This window comes from Phocoena sinus, chromosome 6, assembly GCF_008692025.1.
Source record: "Phocoena sinus isolate mPhoSin1 chromosome 6, mPhoSin1.pri, whole genome shotgun sequence".
In the NCBI taxonomy this organism is placed as follows: Eukaryota; Metazoa; Chordata; class Mammalia; order Artiodactyla; family Phocoenidae; genus Phocoena; species Phocoena sinus.
Window position 1 is genome coordinate 45505704 of NC_045768.1, and position 12810 is coordinate 45518513.

General features: G+C 40.5%; 1 long non-coding RNA gene across 1 annotated transcript in view; it reads left to right on the forward strand.

The window, feature by feature from the left end:
* Positions 1-5599: 5599 nt before the first annotated feature.
* The window catches only part of LOC116756046, a 38823-nt gene continuing 31612 nt past the window's right edge, over positions 5600-12810 (forward strand). The window contains exons 1-3 of the long non-coding RNA XR_004350512.1: positions 5600-6921; positions 7023-7056; positions 8022-8087. This is a non-coding gene — a long non-coding RNA (uncharacterized LOC116756046). The remainder of the gene's footprint in view (positions 6922-7022; positions 7057-8021; positions 8088-12810) is intronic.

Below are 12810 nucleotides of genomic sequence, written 5' to 3' on the forward strand. Positions count from 1 at the left end.
CTGAAGAAAGGGTCCCTGGAAGCCACACTGTACAGCAGTGGTCCCGACCCTTTTTGGCACGAGGGACCGGTTTCGTGGAAGACAGGTTTTCTACAGACCGGTTGTGGGGGGTGGGGGATGGGGGGGATGGTTCAGGCAGTAATGCCAGTGATGGCGAGCGGAAGATGAAACTGCTCACTCGCTGCTCACTTCTTCCCGTGCGGCCTGGTTCCTGACAGGCCACAGACCGTTACTGGTCCGTGGCCCCGGGGGTCGGGGACCCCTGCTGTACAGCATATTTGGGGGATCGGTCATCCCTCTTTCGCACTTATCAGGGTCACCCTACCTCAGAACAAGCACAAACTTCACACAAGGAGGAGTTTGAGGGCTGGGAATCTTCTCCCCACTCTTCCTGCATCTCCTTTCCTCATTATAAAGCGTTCGAATCTACCAGCAACAGACCTCCTGGATTTGAAATTTTCAACTTATCTTTCTCGTTAGCCCTTACATTAGCTGGCTTGCTTTTTAAATCAACACTCCTGCCTTCTGAGGTTATACTTTGGGGAAATGTTGCCCAGGGATAGGGGGATGGAAAGCCAAGGATTTGATTTGCCAAAGATAGTGTCTGGCTCTTGCGAGATACGCAAGGGCTGATTTACAGCCTTTTTACTTTGGTCTTTGGGGTGGTGGGAGGTGGGAAACTTGGGTGATTTCTTGATTGGCAATGAGGATAAAATGTTAATGCTTTTTTCAGAGCTTAACTGCTTTGTCCTATTCTGCAAATCAATAAGGGATCTCTTTGTGCTCACTTCAGAGCCGTGTTCAACTATTGGAAGGAGGCAATTTGCCTATCCAAGCCAAACTAAAAGCATTAATTCATTGGTCAAATATTTGTTACCTGGAATGGAACTTGAAAAAACACATCTTGATTTTAATTTTCTGTGTTATGATTTTCTCACTCTCTTTTTAAGAAAAATCACCCGAATAACATTTTAAAAAGGTGAACCAGCTGCTGGGCAAAGGTCACTGTGGGATAGCTTGCATGCAGATACCAATGTGACAATCATGACTTTGATTCATGACCACGAATGAATGAATGCATCCATTTGGTTAATTTTATTCAACAGGTATTTATTAAGTGCCTTCCCTGTGGTGTGTAAGTAATGAGGGCGCAATGAACATAACATTTCTTTGCCCTCAGAAAGTGTTATATCTCATGTTTCTTTCTTTTTTGGTGGTTGTTACGAGTTTGGATTTCTGGTGAGTGCTAAAAAATTTGACTTCTGGGCAAATGTTGAATCCAGAGATGTATTCCATACCCTATCTGCCAGTGGGCAGTAGGTTCAGACTGGAATAAGAGAATTAGGGCAAATAAAAGGACATAGATGGGGCTGGTTTTAGGAACCACTGAGGAAAAATGGATTGCATCATCCTTGTATGAGCCCTTAGCCAATCTCACAGATGGAAATCTGAACCTGGGGACCAGAGAAGCAGCCAGGTTCCGGGGAGTCCTTCCTGAAGGCATCCTGTGCATGGGTATTCCCCTCCATGGGGCTGTACATTCCTGGAGTGACTTTTGCCCCATGACCTCTTAAAACTTCTAACAACTCTGGGGAATGAGATCAGATATAGTTTTGGGTGTTCCTCACCCTGTTATTTTCTGTAGCTTTGCAAAACAAGTACCGGGTAACTAAAACTTCCCTACCAACCATTTAATCAAAAATTGAAAAAAAAAAAATTTTGTTGTTACTGTTTTAGTTGAGACGGATCACTCAGTTTCTAGAAGTCATGACACAGATGCTCCTGCCATGGCTTGTTACCCTTCTCCATCAGTCACCGGCATCTAGCACGAAGTGTGGCACATAATAAGCTTTCAACATTATTTGTTGAAAGAAATAATAAAACCCTCACATGATAATGGATTTCATTCACTAGTTAATAAATCAGATTTGCATTTTTAATCTAGAAGGGAATGATTACCAATTCCTTAAGACCCAACACAATTCTTTTGATCTCTCTCTGTTTTAATTTTCCAGGAAATAGCTTTTAACAACCTACACCTTGTCTGTTGAATTCTCAACCAGTTCTTGCCCTTATCGTTGTGGCGATAATACCAAAGTACCGTCCTTCTTACTGGTGACTATTGAAATGAGATGATAACTTCCCAGAAACTGCCTAGAAATAATCATCACTTTATTACCCTTTGAAAAGAAGATTGATAGAAAAGTCATTTGAAAGATGGTTCATTACCATGCCCTAGTACGATTTCTTTACTCACATCTCTCCAAAGCATGAGAAAGGGAGGATTATTCTCTGAGGTCGGAATTTGAAGGCTGTGTGTTTGCCTCTTTGAAGTCTTGGTATTTAATTTTCTGTAGTCATTTCTTGGGCAATTTTCTAAGAAACTAGTTGAAGCTAATTTATCATAAGTTAAAGTCAAATGACAGAAAAGATTTTTTTCTCCCTTAGCAGCATTTTATTCCACAGAGGTTAGCTTCTGAAGGAAAATGAGACTTAAATAGCATTTCAGATCTCCAGCCACATGGATGGGTACACAGAATAGAAAGGGTTCTGGAAACCACACTGATTTTTTTATTTAGCATAGTTATTATTTTGTGATTTTTCTTCCTGGACCTTGATATACAGATAATGAAATGCTCTCCTAAAAATAATTAGTTAAGTTGCTTAATTTTTCAAAAAGAAACTTTCAGTCCTCAAGAGATAACAACGCTTGGTCTCTATCATTGGCCGATTTGGTTTAACTTTATATAATTCTTTTAACCTTTGTCTTAAACCCTAACTCTGCAATGAGATGAGGTAACTTGCCTTACCTTTTCAAACAAAGGCAAACAATAATGAGAGAGCATTTATAAGGTCCTTTGAGAATCTTATTTGAAAGGCTTCTCGTGAGCATGGGATCCAGTTCAATAAGTAATAAGGGGTTTTCATTTTTCATATTATGTGACCATTATTTCATGTTTACAGAGGATGCTCAGTGGACTTGTTTCAGTATAAACACAAAAGTGGTTTCTGCTGTTTCTCTCTTTCCAAGGCGAAAAAGCTCATTGCCCCCTTTTTGTTTTGAAACTTAATTAAAGTAGTTCAAAATCAGGATGTTCACCATTTTACAGTGTCTCCTACTTATTTTGTTTATTGATGGATTTAGGTTTACACAGCTAACGTCTTTTGCCACCTTCTGCCCGAAGAAAGCCTTCCAGGATAGGTAAAGTCCAAATCTGACACCATCATTGGTGATATTTTTAGGAATGAAAAAAGAGCAGGTTTAGAATCTTGATATTTGCAAAGGTTGATGTTTTACAAAAAATTTAATTAATGCTGATTTAGATTTTGTCAGTGTAGTGCTGTTTAATAATAAGAAAATTCTGCCTATGGCTTGCCAGTGTCTTTTAGTAACTAACTTCCTTTAGAATTCTCATCTTCCCCTAGTGGTTTTCGTTCGTTTGTTTTCATTTTGAACCTTTAGAAATTCCACCTGCTATATTAGTCAGAAAGTCCTTACAATTGTTATGGTAGAAACCCTTTGGCTAATGACTGTCCAGATGTGGACATAATAATTGCCTTTCACTGGAGGGATTTGGGGGAATCATCATTGGTGTCATGTGATTGCACTTTGGCTTCTAATGAATCTTTCTCTGTTTATCATATTGGTCACCAGCAAGAAGTCACAGAACCTCAGGATGCTTTGGTAACCAAAAGAAATCCTTGGTGTGTGTTATGGGCTGAATCGTGTTGAAATCCTAACCCCCACTACCTCGGAATATGATTGTATTTGGAAATAAGGTATTTACAGAGGTAATTAAGTTTTAATCAGGTCATTAGGGTGGGCCCCGATTCAATATTACCGATATCCTTATAAGAAGAGGAGATTAGGACACAGACACACTGAAAGTGATGATCATGTGAAGACCGAGAGAATGCAGCCACCTCCAGGCCAAGGAGAGAGGCCTCGCAAGAAACCAGACACACTGACATCTTGGACTTCCAGCTTCCAGAACTGGAGGAAAGAAATTTCTCTTGTTTAAGTCACCCAGTCTATACTGCTTTGTTATGGCGGTCCCAGAAAACTGTTACAGTGTGTTGCCATGGAATTCCCTACTTGTTCCTGGAATTTTGTAGAAAGGGACTTGGGGAGCAGAGATGCTGGCAACAACAATGGAGGGAAGGAGGAGGAATGACCGTTGGTTGCATGTATCTGCTGTGGGAGAGGACAGAGAATATCACGGATGGTGGCAGGACTGGTGAATTATTTTATTGAGAGAGTAGAGAGTGATGTGTTCTGGAGATCACCTGAGTGTTACAGAGGAAAACAAACATGGGCCGGGCTTCATGACATGGGGTGTTTGCCTACTGCTAAAGGGCTTCTGGGGATTGGAAGAGAGGTGTGGTGATGATGTACAGTGTAGTCCTTAGTTTTGTACAACTTCCGTATGTATCCTATTTAAGAAATACTCATTGAGCTTTACCATGTGTTATGTCCTGACCCTAAGGTTAGACCTATGAGATAAGATCCATTTCTGTCTTCAAGGCTCTCCAAAACAAATAAGGAGTCTACAGTATACTGATTTGTCATTGCCCAGCAATGATAATGATTATAATGATAACTTTTAAATATTATTATTATTATAGGCAATGTGTGTTGAGCACTCATTATGTTCTAGGCATTGTGCTAAATGCCCATTACAAAGATTTGAAAAGGCTGCTTATACGTTAGGCAGCTTAATTAAATCAGCTACCCAAGGAGGAGCCAGGATTTAAAGATCAATCAAATCAATGACATAGATGGCTAGGCAATACTAACCAGCACACTTAGAATTACTAGAGCGTGAATCCCTATGATGGTTTGAAACACAGATTTGGAAGTCAGACCTAACTTAGGCCACTGGATGAGAAAATCCAAACTGGCATTTGTGGAATGTTACCTTGTGTCCTCTCTGTACATGTCATTGTCAAGGAAATCTTTGCTGCACAGTAAATAGCCATTCATAGAGTGTGAGTCCATGGTAGAGGCACTTCCTCTTGTCATCATCAGAAGGTAAGTGCAAGATGATGAGTGGGTTCTTTTGAGTCTGGCACTGTGTCTACCAATGAATTTTTCTGTTTCCACTTGCATTTCTGTCCTCCTTTTATGTCTTCCTAAAAAATTAGATATTTGTTTGTCAATACAGCAGCTAACTATTTGATAGCATCTAGTGACATTCCAGTTTATCAATTTATAGTGAGAAATAGAATCTATGCAAACGACAAAACCTTTATCAGTCTGACCATCACACTGTGTCCCTGGAGGCCTTGGAAGCTGGATTATAATCAAAGGGTTGCATGAAGTGCGTGGAATCAGAACAGAGTTAGGTAAATCACGTATTTAATGGTGTCAGGCTAAGACATCCTGTTTCATCCCATCTTCTCCAGAGGTATGGGCCTTCCAGTGGGAGTGGAATACCCAAAGTGTGCAATATTCCAGACTGATTCCAAAGAACTGAAAGTGACCAGCCTTGAGAAATACGGATGATAATGAGAATTATTTTTCTCATGTCTTCCCTCCCTCCCTCTCTTCCTTGCTTCCTTCCATGCTTCCTTGCTTCCTTTCTTCTTCTCTCTTCATTTTCCTTTCTCTGACTTCCTATTTCTGTTACATCTTTTTATACTACACTAGCTGCAAATATGAACCAAGAAACATCATTAATTTCACTTAAGTGAGGTACCTATTTTTCCAGAAATGTAGAATTAGAAAAAAAAAGAGAGAGAGAGAACTAAAAGGATAGATGAAAATAATGAGATTTAAAGAGATTGTGTTTCACTCAAAGTTAATATAACTATATTGTCTGAGGAGAGACTAGAACTCAGGCCTTCTAAGTAATCACCATTTTTCTTAATAATGACTGAATTTGAGTTAAGGCAAATAATGTTCTCTTGTTGTATTAAACTTCTTCTCTGTTTTCTTAAAAAATATTTGGATGTTTCTGTGTGTAAATAAGTTTTTAACTAGGAAATCTTTCTAAGGCTGTCATATGGGTCAAATAAGATTCACTTGTCTATGCTTTTCAAAGAGGATAATTCATTAGATATCTGATTTTAGAATTCTAGTTGCAAAATGATATTGCAAATTAATGACTAATGATTTTAATATTTCACTTTGCTTATTTGTATGTGTGTATATAATATGTGTGTTTGTATAAGCAGAAAGTAGCTATTTGAATACCAGGCTTGGGCGACTGTTGAGATTTCAGTGAAAAGACTCTGTAAGACTTGGATTTCAGTGAGTCTTTCAGATATTTCATTTTATTTAGGATGATTTGTGATTATTTCCTGTTGTCATAAAAGGCCACTTAGGCCTGTGGCATGCCTTGAATTGTCCCAGAAGGGGCTTCATGGAATAGTAGAAAGTTCTCTAAACCCTGAAACCAGGTGGACTTAGGTCTGAACTGAAGCTTTGCCACTGAATAATTTGTTACCTTGGGCAACTTGATTAACCTCTCTGAACCCAGCTTATCATATGAATATGATACGATGATCTGTTAATATACCGACTTATCTTTCTTCTTGCTATTCTCCATCCCAAGAAAGTAGGTGGATGCCCTTGCCTCAGGACCGTAATGGCTTACTGCATAAGTTGCAGGTCCCAATATGACAGCCTCTCACCAAGACATCTGGAAAATTGATGGGGGCTAGAACTTGGAGCTCGTGAGGCAGAGGAAGCCTACCCTGAGAAGAGAAGAGAGACTCACTCCTGGAGTCAGGGAAGATGATGGTGTTTTGTGTAAGAGGCGTAGGGCTTGTGAAGGGCCAGTTCATGGATATCAGGACTGACTAAGAGCTGTGGCCTGAGAAGTCACAGGGAACAATACATGTCCATGCTAGTCATGGATCAAATGGAGCCACCTGCCTGTGAATGGATCCCGTGGGCCTGTGGGCCTGATGGCCAAGGTTAGAAGCCCTTCTCTGTTTTTCAGGCACCCAGTGAACTGCTTTTGTTCTTACACGTTTTGGAATCCCGAAATATGACTAACTCTTTTATCCTTTTGCAGAGAGCGGACCTCTCTCTAGATTTAGGAAAATAAGGTAATGTGCCATTTCTTGTGCCTAAATGTTGTAGAGCAAATTCATCTGTGTAACCTAATGTGTACCAAGCAGGAGTAGTCTGAGAATTAGAGATAATGTACATGGAACACTTAGTACAGTGTCTGGCACACAATAGTCATGGTGGGAAGTTGTTAATCATTATTACTGACGATATTCTTATTTTATCGCCAAAACAGTTTCCCACCCAGGATTGGTGGAGCTGGAGATGCTTCTCTCTTTTTAAAAAATAGGCTTTTTTAAATGACCAATTTTAGGTTCACAGCAAAACTGAACAAAAGGTACAGAGATTACCCTTATACTATCTGCCCCCACACATGCATAACCTCCCCCATCTGCTTCTCTTTTCAAACAAAAGGCTAATAGTTCATGACATTGATCCTAGAATGCTAGTATTGAAATGGTTCTATATTAGGGGAGGCTGGGCAACAACAGTAAATAGGCACAAAAATGTGATGACTTGACACAATAGACATTTATTTCTCACTTAACATTCCAGGACAGACTGTGGCGAGTGGTTGAGTTCTCTGTTCCACACAGTCTTTCTGGGACCCAGGCTGACAAGTGGTTCTATCATCTTTAACAGACGGGCACCAAGGGGAAAATGACATGAAAGGGAAGAGAGCACATGGGAGGTTTTATGGGTCAGCCCTAGAAGTGGCACACATCCTTTTGTTCACATCCCATCAGCTAGAACTCAGTCACACAGTCCTGCCTACCTGCAACAGAGGCTAGCAACTGCAGTGTAGAAATGCGTCCAAGAAAAAGAGAGAAAGGGGTTTGATGGACAGCTAACAAAATGTGTCAAATTGAGGATTATTTATTCTGGTCCAATTTTTCACTTGATTGAGTGTGGCTCTGGAAGGTGGGTGTTCTTTGGTAGGGCTTTGGAGAGTGGGGTTTTTTCTTTCTACAGAAATGTTTAATACAAAGTTCTCCTTATTTAGGTCATGGAACACTTTTGACTAACACTCCATATCTTCTTGCACCAGGCATCTTCACAATATCATCAGGTATATTCCTTTTTGTTTTCCTATAATTTACTTATAATGGCAAAATCGACACAAAAAGTAAAATCGACACAAAAAGTAAAATCTACTTGGAATGAGAGTTGGCTTTATTGAGCACTGTTAGTTTAGTGACAGCTATAAAATATGTCCATTGTGACTTTCCTCTCACTGCTTGACCTCCATCCATTTCCCTTCTCACCATCCCTCTAAGCGGCATCACGTGAAATCAAAACTTTCTTGCCCTCATTTCTAAATCGCATACAACCAGCTAGCAGGCATATAAGCAGTGAGGTGAGAGTAGAAATTTACATAAGGAGCCTATTAATATACTATACAAATGAGGACCCTGTGGAGAATGTTAATTAATTTCCTACACTGAATGGCCATGATCACGGTAAATTTTCACTGTGGCAAGAGCTAAGATGGAGGTGGAAAACTTGGATATACATAAGAGATGGGAAATTAACTAAATTTTATGAAGAGAGTTAATTATCATATACTTTTCCCACAAAGTAGAAGAACTTAAGCATTGCTCTGACTTTAAAGCTTGGGTTCATAAGCTTGAAAATGATTTTTAAGAGTCATCTTGGACCATTTCTTGAAGGGCAGTGGGTGGGGAATTGAAACATTTTCATGAAACATCTCACTTTATCAAATTTTAAAATTGAGGACATTTTTAGAGTACTATTGTGAAAATTTATGATCTGTTCATTTCTCAGTCCCCTAGAGCCATGGCTGACAGAGCATAGGTGGACTAGACAGAACATGTGATTTTGGGGTAAATCCCCAGTGTCTGCTCCGTTACTTTACTGGTTCAGTCATTGATTTATTAACTTAACTAAGACTCACTAAGTGCCTAGTGTTTGCCATGACTGGGAAGGTGGGTACTCACAGGTCTGTGAGAAGGCAGACATGTAAAACAACCTCACTGCACCAGAAGCTAAACTTGGGGTATTTGCAAAATGCTTTTGAATTCCAGTGAAAGAGGGACTCCCTTTCTCAAGAGGGAAGGGAAGGCTTCACAGAGAATGACACAGAGTTTACCTGGTGGAGGGAACAGCAGCTGGGAGAGATGTTTGGGGAATGGTGAACAGTTGTATAGCTAGTCTCTAGGTATTGGGTTACCTAGAAACTAGGTACATATTGGGATATAGTAGGAGGTAGCATGAGATAAAGCTGAGAAAAATGGGTAAATTTGATAAAAGCCTTTCATGTAATTTTAGCAAATGAGTTTTATTATGCAGGCGAGGGAAGTTAGGAAATGCTTTAAACATAATCAATTCTGGGTTAATTAATTAATTCAGCAGACATTTATTAATCATCCACTGAGTATAACCTGCTTGGCCTTCGAACACTGACTGTGATGTAGACACTGCCCACAGGAACTTAAGAGTTCAGTGAGTGATTACAGTCAGTAGAATTGGCTCTAAGGGTTTTTTGGGAAGGGCTCTAACTGTTCATACCTTCCAGATTCACTTCATATCACCAATAATATCATTATTATCTGTGATACGGCTGATGGAAGTTTTCTCAATCTGAAAGGTAAAGGTTCTAGCAGGGAAATAGCACTTTGCTGACCAGATAGAGTTTCTCAAAATGCCATGGGCTCTCGGCCCTCCTCTCATTGGGGTCATCAGACACAGACTCTCTCTAGGAGCTGGAGGCATCTCCTCATGCTTGCAGTCTAAGCTTTCTTTATCAAGGCAAGACAAGACCAAGAGTTTCCCTAAAGGAGTGAAAAGAGACGCAGTGAACTGTTCTTAATTTTAGCATCACCTTTCCTAACCATGGACATTTCAAAATGTCCTGATACCGTCTTCCAGTAGTTTTTCTTTTTCCTGCCAAAATTAACTGATTGACTATATCAAACATTTGTGGACCATGTGCCCGATCCCTGTGTCTCTGACTCCTGCCCCTGCCAAAGCAATTCCTAAACCATGAGTAAAATTTTAAGTTGTGTATCTCTGACTGATATACCTTTGACTCCAGCAAAGAAAGTATTTCACTGGGTTTTGGTGAATTTGCTGAAAACCCTGTTGCTCTCTGGGCAAGGGACGGTTCTGTTGGTCACGGAGGATGACCCAGAGTTTACCTGGTGGAGGGAACACAGCCATTGCCTACCTGGGAAGGCTGCTGTGGTCCTCTGTTCTGTGAGGAAAAAGGCCAGATAAGGTCAGGCAATACCTACAGCCCTTGTCCAGCTCTTCTGGCACAGAAAGCTTCCATGCCTTCTTGTCTTATTTTGGGCCTCACTCAGGTGCAGTAACCTCCTGTTGGTCCAGCCAGATCAAGACATTCCCCCCAGTCTCCATCCTGAGCCTCCCAGCCTCAGCTAGGCTCTGAACTCCTGGTCCCAGAGAGCAGGATGGATTAGTGCTCAAGGCTCCCACGCTGACTCTATCAAAGCTTTCCTCCACACATCTCCATTATGTGAATGGCTCTGTTAACCAAACCTATTATCATTCCCCCTTGGTTTTCAAGTTGAGAAAGGGAAAGCAACTTCTTTAATGGCCCACAGATTGATGATTAACATTTTACATGTCCCTGCTGCTAAGTAAAAGAACGGCTTTGTGGACAGTGAAAATGCCTAGGAGAAGGAAGCGGGAGTCAACTTGGTTTATTAAGTTGTGCTGCTTCATTAATCACAATCTTTTTTTATGGCAGTGCTTAAAGGCCCATCCATTGTACTTCTCGGGAATGGGGTAGATCAAAAACAAGTGCTTTTAGTGCACCTTTGACATCTGGCATAGCAGCCGGCTATCTGCGATATTGCTCTCAAGCAGTGTGGGGAACTGCATTTACTGTGACTGTGCTGGCCCTTCTGATTTAAGCTACTGCAGAGGGCAATGAATTACCTTAAAGGAGCTCCAGTGCAGAACTCCAAGTTTTATGCCGGACCCCTGCCAGCTTCCCCACTTTATGAGTATGAACAATCAGACAATTGAACTGATTTGACTTTGCCGCTCCTGGAGTTTCATTGCCTCGAACCTGGGGATGTAATGATGGCAATGCCATGCTAAATGCTGCTCTGACTAGCAGCAGTACCCCTGCCCGTTCAAGTAGGGCACCCATTCTTGTTAGCTGAAAACTGCTCTGATTTGCAGCAAGGGGGAAAATAGATCCTAGGCAATCAGATTAACTCAACTCTGAATGTTATTTTCATTTAACACTGTGGAACCAGGCAGTGTCCCGTTTTTTTTTTTTAATGGTAAACTCATTAAAAGGCAGGGTTCTTTTGCAAGGAGTCTTATAGCACTGGTGAGGAAGGCACCTGCCAAGTCCTAATACAGATCGCAGACACACATATTTGTATAAGCTTACATATAAAATACACATATACTCCTACTCCACAGACAGGCTCGAGCTCAGCTAGTATCGTCAATATACAAAAGGGCATCTGGTCCCGTCAAAATGACGTGAAATTGAGTTATTCATAATGTTTAAAACTCATGTCAGTACATACACATTTTAGCTCTTTGTGTGAAACAGAAGACAAGTGCTAAGGTGTAGTTATTGTATACTTTCTGTGTTGGAGGACATACTCACTTTTGGGATTTATTATATGTAAAATAAATTTCCTCTAACATCCTTTGAAAATCGTGTTACTGTATTTGGAAGGACAATCCAATGTTCACTGTAAAAAATTCAAAAAATGCAGTGAAGAACCCAAAGTACATGCCACACACCATCTTACCACTTAGAGATCCCTATTATTAAAACTTTATCCAGACATCTCTCTTTGTAAGTGTACACTGATTGATTGCTTCATTCATTTTCTATCTATAAGCAAATCTGTGTTGTTAAGACAGTATGTGAAGTGTGATCCCATTTATATGAACGGAAAACACACACACACACACACACACACACACACACACACACATTTAAACAGAAACTCTCTGGAGTATCAGTTCCTTATGTCCACATGCTTGTTTGGCATTGACCGGTAGACTTGAAGTCTAGCAGACATCTTAGTTGATTTAATACCTGAGCACCTGATGTCCCCCCAAATCTACTTCTCCCACAGTCTCTCCCATCTCAGTTAATGCAGTACAAACTTTTGGTTGCTAAGGCCCCCGGTTTTGGAGCCATCCTTGATTGTTCTTGTTTCTTTCACCCCATATCCAATTTATTCACAAATCCTCTCAGCTCTACCTACAAAATATACTCAGAACAGGATCACATCTCACCATCTTTAGTACCATTGTTGCTCGCCTGGATCATTGCAGTAACCTTCATATTGGTCCTCCTGACTCCTGCATGCAATTTGGATGAAAATCTACATTTTAGGATTGTCATATGCTTTTATGTTTTTCAAAACTATGGTGACAGTGAGGTATTTTGGAAAGAGCAGATATTTAAATCTAGATAGTCCTTGGTTTGCATTATAGTTGTGATGGTTACTAGCTGTGCGGCCTTAGAAAATTCATTCTTTCTTTCTGAGTCTCTTGGTTTCTTCATCTGTAAAGTGGGCTAATGATGTCTACATCCTGGGTCTCTCATGCAGATGAAGAGAATTCACACTAAGTAACTAGCAACAGTCTGGTACACAGTATGTGCTCTGTAACTGTTCATTTTCGTGATTCCTCTCATTCATTCAGCTGGGATAATGTCAAACTCCTTCCTGTGGCATATAAGGCCTCTACAGTTGTGACCCATCTTCTTTAAGCTAGACACCTCTACCTCCTCACTAAGTATCCCATGCTTCAGCTACAGTAAATAGCCA